This window comes from Nestor notabilis, unplaced genomic scaffold (assembly GCF_000696875.1).
Source record: "Nestor notabilis isolate BGI_N333 unplaced genomic scaffold, ASM69687v1 scaffold5982, whole genome shotgun sequence".
Lineage (NCBI taxonomy): Eukaryota > Metazoa > Chordata > Aves > Psittaciformes > Psittacidae > Nestor > Nestor notabilis.
Genome location: NW_009917792.1, coordinates 20,486 through 31,188, shown reverse-complemented (window position 1 = coordinate 31,188; position 10,703 = coordinate 20,486).

Sequence of the window (10,703 nt, the reverse complement as noted above, 5' to 3'; positions counted from 1 at the left end):
TTCTTTTGACCATGGAACTGGTCTGACTTTCCTCCCAGAGAAATTTTTTCTTTATGGGCCCGTTAAAAAACAAAACAAAACAAAACACAACAAAAGAGACATACAAATAAACACTAATACGTGCAGGAAAAATACAAACCTTAGCACCATGCACTCCCCTCATTATTAGACAAAGGTTGGGAAGGGTTCACAAGTGTAAAATGCTCATGTGAATTATGAGATTACTGCTCAGTTTTCTTTCAAGTCGTGGGCTGGAAACAGATGGTGGCTGTAGCATTTATGACGGCACAACATGTTACTGCAAGCCTAGCCATCTCTCTCTCTCCTCAAAAATGCAGCTGCAAGGAAAGTTGTGGAAAATCACGTTAATAGTCTCTTCCACCACACAGTTTTCCAGCCCTTCATCCCTGGCCAGCACATGGACAGAGCCATCTTGTATCCCAGAAAGAATACTCTTCTAATCCCTGTCCTGAATAGTTACCACTGACTGGCTTATTTAACGGCTAGTTAAAATGTGAGGTTTGTTAGCATCATAAAAAAGCCTCCAAAAAGCAGGTCCTTAAGGTCAGAGCAGATGCCACGTGACCCCAAGCGCTCCGTAAGGGAAACACTCAGAAAGAAGAAATGAGACTGTCCTTCAGCTGTTTATTATTTAAACATTCAGTTCAGGCCAAGCAGGTTGATTTATAGAGAAGCAGAAAGACAGATACAACATTTGCAAAAGCATCTCTATGACTTAGGAGTCCAAATCTCACTTTCAAGCATAAGCAGAAACTTTCACAAGGGCAAATGCCTCTTGATTTTCACTAAGACAGACTTCCAGTGACCACAAGTTTAGAAGCATCTGTGTGCCTAAAGATGCAAAGAACAACCAACCCAATATTTAAATATCTTGCCTGTACATAAGAAAGAAATACTCAAGTTTCACTACTCGTGTGCTTCAGCCCTGATGGAAATGCCTTGCTGCTTAAAATATGTTCATACATACAGCAAAGCTATCCTTACAATCTGAGTGAAATACAAGAGCTGATTACTTGTTATCTGTAGGATCTCTGGGTGCTTTACAAATATGAAATATTCCTGTCTCACAACACTGAGACCATCAACTCACTAACAGTAAATCCATGTTCCTGCTGTCCTCTTTGCAGCCAGATACATGCAGTGTGATGTTTCTTCTTTCTAAGGTGTAGAACTGGGCAACTGAAACCAAGATAAGACTTTTACCATTCCCTTTATCACTTTTCACAGCTTGACCAGGAAGCTGCTACAGAAATCGTGTACACACTTGACACTTTATAAAGCCTTTTTCCAGAGATAGACTCTTTCCAGGTGATATGACCATACACATCCACTGCATATCCATCCCAACTGCAAAAACCCTCAGACCTTTCCTCTAAGACACAGAAGGTGCCATTTTTTTTTTCTTTTGGAAACCTCATCCTGCAGAATTCATTAGTATCCTACATAACAATGCACTTCCTGTAAGTAATGACCTATAAAGTATATTAGAAGTTTTCACTTCTGCTTTTATCTTTTCCTGATCTAGCCTGAAAATTCTTTTGAAGTTGCTCAAAAGTGTTCTTCATATATGCTTGGTTTAGGAAATACCAGATCACTATTAGCAAACTTCTCATTAATTAAGCAAGATAAAGGAGTCAAGATTATATGATCTGCTTAACTCCTCACCTTCTTAAGGTACTATTTTAAGAAAAGAAACATACTGAAGAAAATAAGGAAGGAAGACACCTCAGAGGCCCAAAGAGGGCAAGCACTACTATGGGCTTTCTAGTGTAGCTGAGCTTGCTGGTAGAAAGCCACTGAATAGTTAAAACTTTCCCTCATTCCTATGGAATAGTTTACTGAAAGGCTGCAGACTGGTTCTGAAACTAACATCACTCCAGACAATGCATAAGAGGAAAAGACTAAGCTTAGAATGTGTTAGCACAGTAGGCTCTTTGGAGCCTCAGCTTAGCAAGCCAACTCAGATCATGTCTAACTTGAGGCACGAGTAACTTCAAAGAAACATCTCACATGCCTCAAGTTCAGCTTTCCACTGACTGTTTTCCTGAATCACAACTTAGGGGAATGCAGGGAGCTAATGGGAAACATTTGCACTTGCTAACCCCAGCTGCAAGATCCCCAAACCCCTATTAGATATGCAGACATAGCCTAATCATTTTGGATCAGCCAGCAGGCTCTTCACAACAAATGGATACAAGCTGTTAGGCATGATCTTCTGAAGCATATGTCAGAGAAACCTACTCCTGAATAAATAGTGACAATTTGATTTAAAAGCAGTATTTGCAGCAATCAGTAAAATATGTAAGCTGAGCATTAACCTGTAGGGCTCCTACGTGGCCTGTTGAAGCAACCACTCTATCTGGGATAAACTGCTTCTGTCATTTTTGCTGTGGAAACCCATTGCAGCCAAGGGGACTTCAGATCCTGAACACACTTTTTAGTAGCTTCCTGGCTCTAAGGAGACCTCTGAGCAGCTTATTGCACTGTGGACTAGTTTGGACCAAGAAATCTATTCACTCCCAAGTGCATGAGCACAGAGCCCAGTCTGCATGGGGATCTTCCTGTTAAGTAGGTACCATGTCTCCTCAACCACACAACACAGCATGAGACATTCGTCTGCATGAGGGACATGTTGGCATCAGGGAAACATTAGCTCTCAAGGAAAAGGGGAAAGGGGGAAACTGCAGTGCTTGGTGGCAGCCAGGAAGTATGTGTCTTCAGGCAGGACCATTTGAGCATGACGAAGCATATCTTGGCTTCCTTGAAATGCTGCAGAATCTCTCCCTCCTTCTCTGACCCCACACAACTGGCACAGCTGAGCAACAGGCTCCAGCAGAACAGGGCCCATAGCAGAAAATCTGGCCACTTGAAACATCCCTGGTCTTCAGTTTAAACCAGCACCACCTTTATATGGAAAAGATATGTAAAGCCAAAGTGGTAAGGAAAAGGTGAAGCATGGCTAGCATAAGTAGGACTCCCCATTTGAAATGTTAGGCTGTCCCAGAAGTGAACAGGGCTCTTGAAAAGTCACTGCTGAGAAACACCTACACCAAACAGCAGAAAGCAAACCTAAGGTTTGAGTGCTGCTACCTAGAGAAGGAAGACAGCACTCACAGTGACATCCCTGAGTCAAAATTAGCCTCTCTGCAGAACCAAGTCAGAGACATTCTGAAGCCAACTGAGTTTCTTGAAAGTCTTGTAAAAATAAATTAAAATGAGTTGCTCAAATTCCTTAGACTGATGAAAAAAAAAGAAATCACAGCTAGGGATATCCAGTAATTCTGGAGGGATCTTGATACTTCACTGAGGTCTACAAGTTTGAGGTCATCCCCAAAGGGAGCTGAGGCTGCTCAGCACTTCATCCACAGGCCTTCTGTGAACAGAGTCTTCTTTCTTGTGGTCAAATAGGGGATAACTTGAATTTATGTCTTGTTTCGCCCCTTGTGAGCAAACAAAACAATTTCTATGAGTAATTCTACCCACTAATTGCCAAGGAAAGGTCTGGTAACAAACGCTCTGCAGGTCAGAGGCTTCCCTAAACAAAGTTGCTGTTTTCTGTTTTCTAACAGCACATATTCACATCCGGGGACCTCAGCAAATTCCAGAGTGGACGAGTCTCTGTGGGAAATTGCTTTTTCAGATTTTCTTCATTTAACTGCTCCAGGAAATGAGTCTATTTTTACAACAACACTAAGCAGCAAAATATGAAACCATTATCTGCTTCATGGCAAGAGTTTCGGGTCAATTCTCAGGTAACTGTCACCTTCGGTGAAGTCAACAGAGTTGTATCTATTTATGTAAACTGGTAATCTGGCCAATTATGTAATTGGTTGATCAGTTACTGGAACACAGAGCTACCAGGGCCCAAGGAGTGTCCCATTTTCATACGTCTCAAAGTTCATCCAAGCCCTGATGTATTGATAAGTGAAGTATTCAAGTATTATGGTCTGTAAAGATGATCATTAACTGCTGAACAATTTAAGCATGAGCATTTTTTATGAACATCTACTTTGTCCGAATGATCGTTACATGCACAATCTTTCATGGATTCCTTTTTCACCTGCCAAATGAACCAGGGTGGGATTCTCAGAAGTGTTTAAAATGCTTTTCTTCTACTTATTTGTGATTGCCCTCATGGAATCAAGATGTTTTCAAAATTCACAGGGGATTTCAAGCGCTATGGGCTCAATTACATTTCTGGGTGCTTCTGGTTTTTGCATACCTGAACTCAACAGCTACTCTCAGTTTCAAAGATGGACAGTAAAACCAACCAGTTGCCTTCATTATGTGAGATCAAAGATAGTACACAGACACCAAAGCACTAGGTCTGATCTTGGGAAGACGGGTGTGCAACACTTGTTGCAATCTTGGCTCCTTATTTCCCTGTTTGAGGGACTACTCCAGTCTTCATATGTGGATTTCTTTTCTGTTGAAGCATACAAGTCAGCCTTTCTTTGTGTATTTTTATCTAAGGTCCTGGAAGACATTTCGCATGTACAAGTATCAGTCCAAACAGATTTTTAGATGCTGAAAACTCAAACCAAGTCAGATTCGATGGCCTGCTAATGAGTCAAAAATCATAATGATTGGATTCCCCTCTAGAGGAAGAAGTAACACGGGAAGAATGTGACACTGAAACCTTCGGTGACATAAATTATATCACCAAGATGTTGCCAGATTTTAATCTATTGATCATGAACAAGGCAGAGAGTTGGTACTTCTTCAGTTTCAGGTTGGGAACTACGTATTCTTGACTTTACACCTAACTAAAAAGCTTGCCAAATGTCACTCATGAGATTACCATACAGAAAACAAACTTAGAGACAATATCTAAGGAAAACAGTACCTAACCTATGACTTGTTCTTTGATTTACAACTCTGATTGCAGGCCCCACCTCACAGTCATATGCCATGATAATAGGTAGCAGTTCAACAAGAACCAGCCATAACTTTTTACATGTTGTAGTGATTCTCAGCTACTTCAGCACATAATTTAGCCTGATGCAGCAAATAATTAGAATGACTACGAGTAACATTCCACCATTAAAAAATGAACAATCAAGCTTTTGATCCTGTTCATTTTTTCTTATAATTCCCCTCCCCACCTTTTCTTTTTCCTATACCAAAAGTTGCCAAATTTCACATGAAATTTGCTATCATCATTTTTTCCCTATCTCAAATTTGTCTGTTATGGGCATGACTTGCAGAGTTTCAAACTATATTCTCTGAGGTAACCAAACAGATAATCTTAAATGGGCTCATTGGCATTAGCAATTGCAGTCCTGAATCCACTCACACCAAAGAAGTGCTTTCCCAAAAAAGAATAAATATGTATTTCAAAATGGCAACCTCCAACGGAGGAGAAGAGAGTGGAATTCTCCCAGCTGTTTTTCTAGTTGTATATTCTAGTCTTACTGCTTCACCTTTGGGGTTGCTTACAAATTACTTCATCATTCTAAGAGCATGAAGACACCCATCCCACATCTGGGATCCTGTGGCAGGAAGGCATACCCTAATGCACCAACTCTGCTCCATTTGCTTGAGCTCAATGGGATGTTTGTCTGAAGTTACAAGCATGCTTAGGCACCAGTTTGAAGAAGGGCAAACACAGGCATCTCTTAAAGTGCTTTTCCATGTTATGGCCTGGGAAAAAAAACAGGATTGGGCCCATGATAAAAAGAGTTCCCTTAGGAAATGTTACCCACACCATAAAGGGAATGAGTAACACTCAACTGAAGGGAAGTGCAACAAAAATTGTCTACTGAATTTTTGTAAATTCCCATAAAATCTGAGTCTTGATTTGTTCTAAGTGCCTGATTTTCACCACAAGTCACAAAAGGTTGACTCCATAGAGATGCAGGAAATTACTAGCTTGTGATAGCATAAAAGGCTGCCCATTTCTGTATGGGCAGAAAGCTGGATTTTCATCAGTCACTACATTCTCTGATATGGCAGCGTTTTTTATCATGTATCCAATGGACAATAATTAGGCAAAATGACTTACCCTCAATCTTTTCAGTATTAAGCTCTAAGGGTGCAAGGATTCATTCTTGGAAAGGGAAGATGGTCGTGTGATTTAGGGCACTGGATGAGCACTCAGATCTGAGTCCTATCCCTGGTTCTGCCATAGCCTTGCTGTGTGACCTTGCACAGTCATTTCTCCATGCCTCGGTCTCGCCTAAAATGGGATAACAATAGTTCTTTATTTCAGAGGAGATATGAGTACAACCAGTTCAAGGCTGTGCCGCAGAGATGCTACAGCAAAAAGCAGCACAGAAAAGCTCAGACATGGAATAATACCTTGCTATTAAAACGTGGGGAAACACACAGTAATTAAATGGAATCATAAATACAAAACATAAGGTGATTTCTGAGGAATGTAACACTGACAGGCTTTTCTCTGATACCTGAAATTAAAGCAAACTTAAGTGGGATTCTTATGGGTTTAAACGATTTTTACTTGACTCTTCTTTCTCGGCTAGTACTAGAAGTTGTGCATTAGAAACACCAAGAAAAATACTTCATTGAAAGCCTCTGCATTGTTTCTGGTTTTAAGCAACCCTGATCTCCAGGCCAATAGAGGGCCAGATAAATATTCAGAGTAAGGTTTTCAAAGCCATGGAAGGGGCCTACAAACACGGTTTTCTTCAATTTACAGTAAAATATGAGCATGCAAATCTGAGGTAGCTTTGGAACTTCATCTTTGGTTTTGGGTACACTTTCAAATTAAATTGTAAATGGGTCCACTGGTCTTAATTGAACTGTCAGATGCCTGGAATAGCTTCAATGCTACTATTTCAGAGTTACACTGTGGCTGGAATTGGACAGAGCTTTAGCAAGAAGCCTCCAGTAATAAGTCTTTTTCCAAATGCAAAGATGAATCTTTTTGTCTCCACAAACATGCATCTAAATAATAGCATTTGTCTTCCATGTGAGGGGCAGTTACGGGCCTGTAGGCCTGGGAGAAAGGATCTCAGGGCACATGCCTAGATGAAGCAATTGATTTAGAGATAAATAGATCAAAGGCTATTCTGTCAGGCAGGAGAGAAGAGATTTATGATGAGACAGATCCTAGGAATGGAAAATAATTTTTGAGAGACAGAAACAGAGGGATGGGGAAGTCAGGCAGAGAATAGCTGGAAAGCAGACCACAAATAGGCAACACGGACCCAAGGAGGACAGCCAAGAGAACCTCATAGCTGGAATGCTGAAGCCCATTGAAGGAAGGAGACCCATGAGATGCTGTTCCAAGCAGAGTAAAAAGCCTAAGTTCAAAGACACAGAAGTGCTGGAGCTGCCTAGGAACCTCCAGGGCTGAAGAGGAGCAACTGCCTGTAGTCACCGCGCACTGTCTAATAAAGCAGATGCCAAGCAGGACAGAGGACAGGAGAAAAGGAAAGCAAATTGGCACCTAATCCTTGATTTCACTCAACAAAAGCAACTCAAGGGCTCTGGAAAGATGAAGCACAGAATTAGATGTAATGAATCAACTAAAGAATCAGTGACCATGCACCGCATCATAACACCGAGATTGTTTTTGGCCAGTCCTCTACACATACAGTTTCTGACCAGAAAATACTTCAAAAAAGATTAAACTGGACCAACAACTTCTGAATCTCTGGGCAGAGGAAGTAACTGCAGAATGTGAAACAGAAACGTTTTATTCCCAGGTCTTTCCCTGGTACGTGCACGGACAAAAGCGACAAGGTGTTAAAAGGATTGCATAGAAATGTGACTTACAACGACTACCATCTTCAGCTCCTTCATTAAGCCCCCTACTAGTCCCCCATCCCAAAATCACAGAGCTGTCAATCAGGTATCTGGAAGCTCCAGTTGTTCACCCCCTCCCCTGTAACACTCCAAATGCAGCACTTTAGAAGTCCATATGGAGTCCACCTCCAGTAGACAGCAGAAGAAGATATGACACGGCATTCACAAATGCACAGAGAACTGTTTAATTTACAGCCACAATGGTGAAACAAACCATTTCAGAGCTTGGACATTCAAAGTTAAGTCTGACACTCATTCTTATATTCACTTATTGTGCTTAAGTATTAGAGAACACAGGATCACATTAACCATACACAACAATCTGAGATCCCTGCAGGACCAAGTAGTGAAAGGGATGAGCAAGAATGAGGGACCAGCCCCTCAAGTGGTGTAAGCTGGTACAGCTCCATCGCAGGCAATGGAGTGATGGTGATTTACACCAGCTGAGGATATGGCCCTTGAAATGTCCAACTTAACTTTGAATTAATGTCTCCTGTGTCACAACCTTTAATGTTACTCTTCCTTCTGGTTGTATCTGCCACTTAGAAGAAAAAAGATGATATCATAGCCTGTACCAAAAGGCTGCTAAGTAGTATCTCAGCTGGGCTACAGTAAGTGATGCTCACACCGTGACACTACTCCTTGTATTTTAAAAACCATGGACTGGATCCTCATCTGATGTAAATTAGTTTAGGGGCAGATGAAGTCAAAAACTTTTGCCAATTTATACTAGCTGAGAACATAGCCCTGAGATTTTTGGTTTCTGCTGCACACCGTATAAACACTGTGCTTGAGAACAAAGACTCATGTGCGTTTCGTTCCCGGTAACAAAATTAACTCGAGACTACAAGTCTCAAACAAACGACTACTGGAAAAGACTCCATTCAGTCCTCATTCTCTCCTGGTTTTCTGAATTTGGCATAACACATTTATTTGCTGGCACCAATAAAATGCATGCCTCTTAGCTGGCTTTTTTTCCAAGACTTTACTGTGGGGCCAGACTCACTCGTGATGTACATCAGGAGAGCTCCTTTATACTCAATGGAGTTACTCCAGGGAAGCTGGCCCGCAGATCTGAATGCAACCTTCTTATGCCAGTGCAATCACAGGACTCTCAAGAAGTTGTTTTGCAAATTATTCCACTGAAGTGACTTCTGACATCCTTTCATACCTGCACAGTGTCTGAGTGGGTCACATAATGCTTTTCATCTACATGATTTTAATGTATATATGGGTTTTTTTCATTAGATATCTTTTAGACAAAAAAGGAATGGAGCAACATTACTGGCATCCCACCGAAACATAAATATATAAATTACATTTTATACACTTTTTTTTAAACGCAGACACATACATTCATGTGCATAACATTGTGAACAGTACACTTAGTGGAAAACAAGCACAGACAATCTTATTTAAATGTACTTCCAGTTTTGGTGCTCAACAAATACACTGGGAAAAATGATCACAAAATAGAACGGTGACTAACTCTATCTCTGCATTAGCATCTGAAGCCGATGACGCCTGTTAGCCAACGCTGCTTTGTTTGGTTGAAATTGGACATAGCCACAGGAAGAGGAGGGGAATGTTTGAACTATAGTTAAAGAAAATGAAAGGTTAAAAATCTCTCTTTTGTTGTTTTAAGGTTCTGCAGTTCATTCATGTTTAAAGATATTTTTTATTAGAGTGGAAACAGTCTTTAAGACAAACTTTTCTGTCATTCCAGACTAAGAAAACTCTTTCATCTCTTTGTAGATGCTTCACAAATAAAAGAATCCAGTAGTTCATTTTACATATCCAATGTGATAATCCAAATAAAACAAAGGGTACATAATCCAAACTACTAGGGTGGGGCAGTGATTTTGGCCAAGTGAGTAGCCGTGTCATATCTGGCACAGCCCTACATTTCCAAAGCAAGAAGGATTTAGCCATGTGGCTCCTACTGCAATTCGTGGAGAACTGAACATTTAATCCTTTGGCACTTTGAAAACATAGGAGCTGGTGCCAGAGTATTTTATCTGCCCTGCTATAGTTAAAATAGATTTTGATGTTATTTGGGCTATTCTGCTACAAAAATATGACCACAAAATGCTTTTTTTCTCTTTTTTTCTTTTTTTTTTCTTTTTTTTTTGGTTCAAGAAAACATAGCAGGCTTTCTCAGGTATATAAAACTGTTAATTTTTAGATAAAAATACAAACTTCACCTTTACAAAAACACATATTTCTGTTGAATACACATAAAGCATAACATTATTACCAAAAATAAAGAATTTTAGGTTCTGTTCAAATATTTGCAGCAAGGTAGTTCCCATGCCACCATGACATTATACAATGCAGATACAAGAATTTGTACATTTCACACAGCTCCAACATGTGAAATAAAAGTATCTGTATACTGATAAGAATGACAATTGCTAACACAATATCACTAGTAGGCAACTGGCATAAGTCTTAAAGGAAAAAAAAAGGATTTTTGCATGGATATCCTATGATTTGTTTACGCACATCTCTCTTCTTTTCTCTTTTTTTTTTCTTTTTATGTAATGCTTTAAATTATGGGGGAGGTTGGGGAACATAAACCAAGAAACGCCTAGAAAATTATGCATAGGTATACCATTTTTATTTTAATACATCTCATTAGTTTGCATCCCACTAGGAGAAATACCATAATGTTTTGTGTTCTGCTTATTGTTATACCAGTCTTTTATATGTGTTATTGGCAAATGTAGTCCAAGAGATAATAAAAAGCTAGGCAAAGAGTAAAAAGAAAACTTAATAATCACTTTATGGTGTAAAAAAAAAAAAAATCCACTTAAGGCTCCCCAGAAGGTTGTTTTTTTTTTATAGACTTTTAAAACACCACCAAGCAAGGATGTATTGTTCTATAGTGTTTGCGTGGCATTTGATCATTT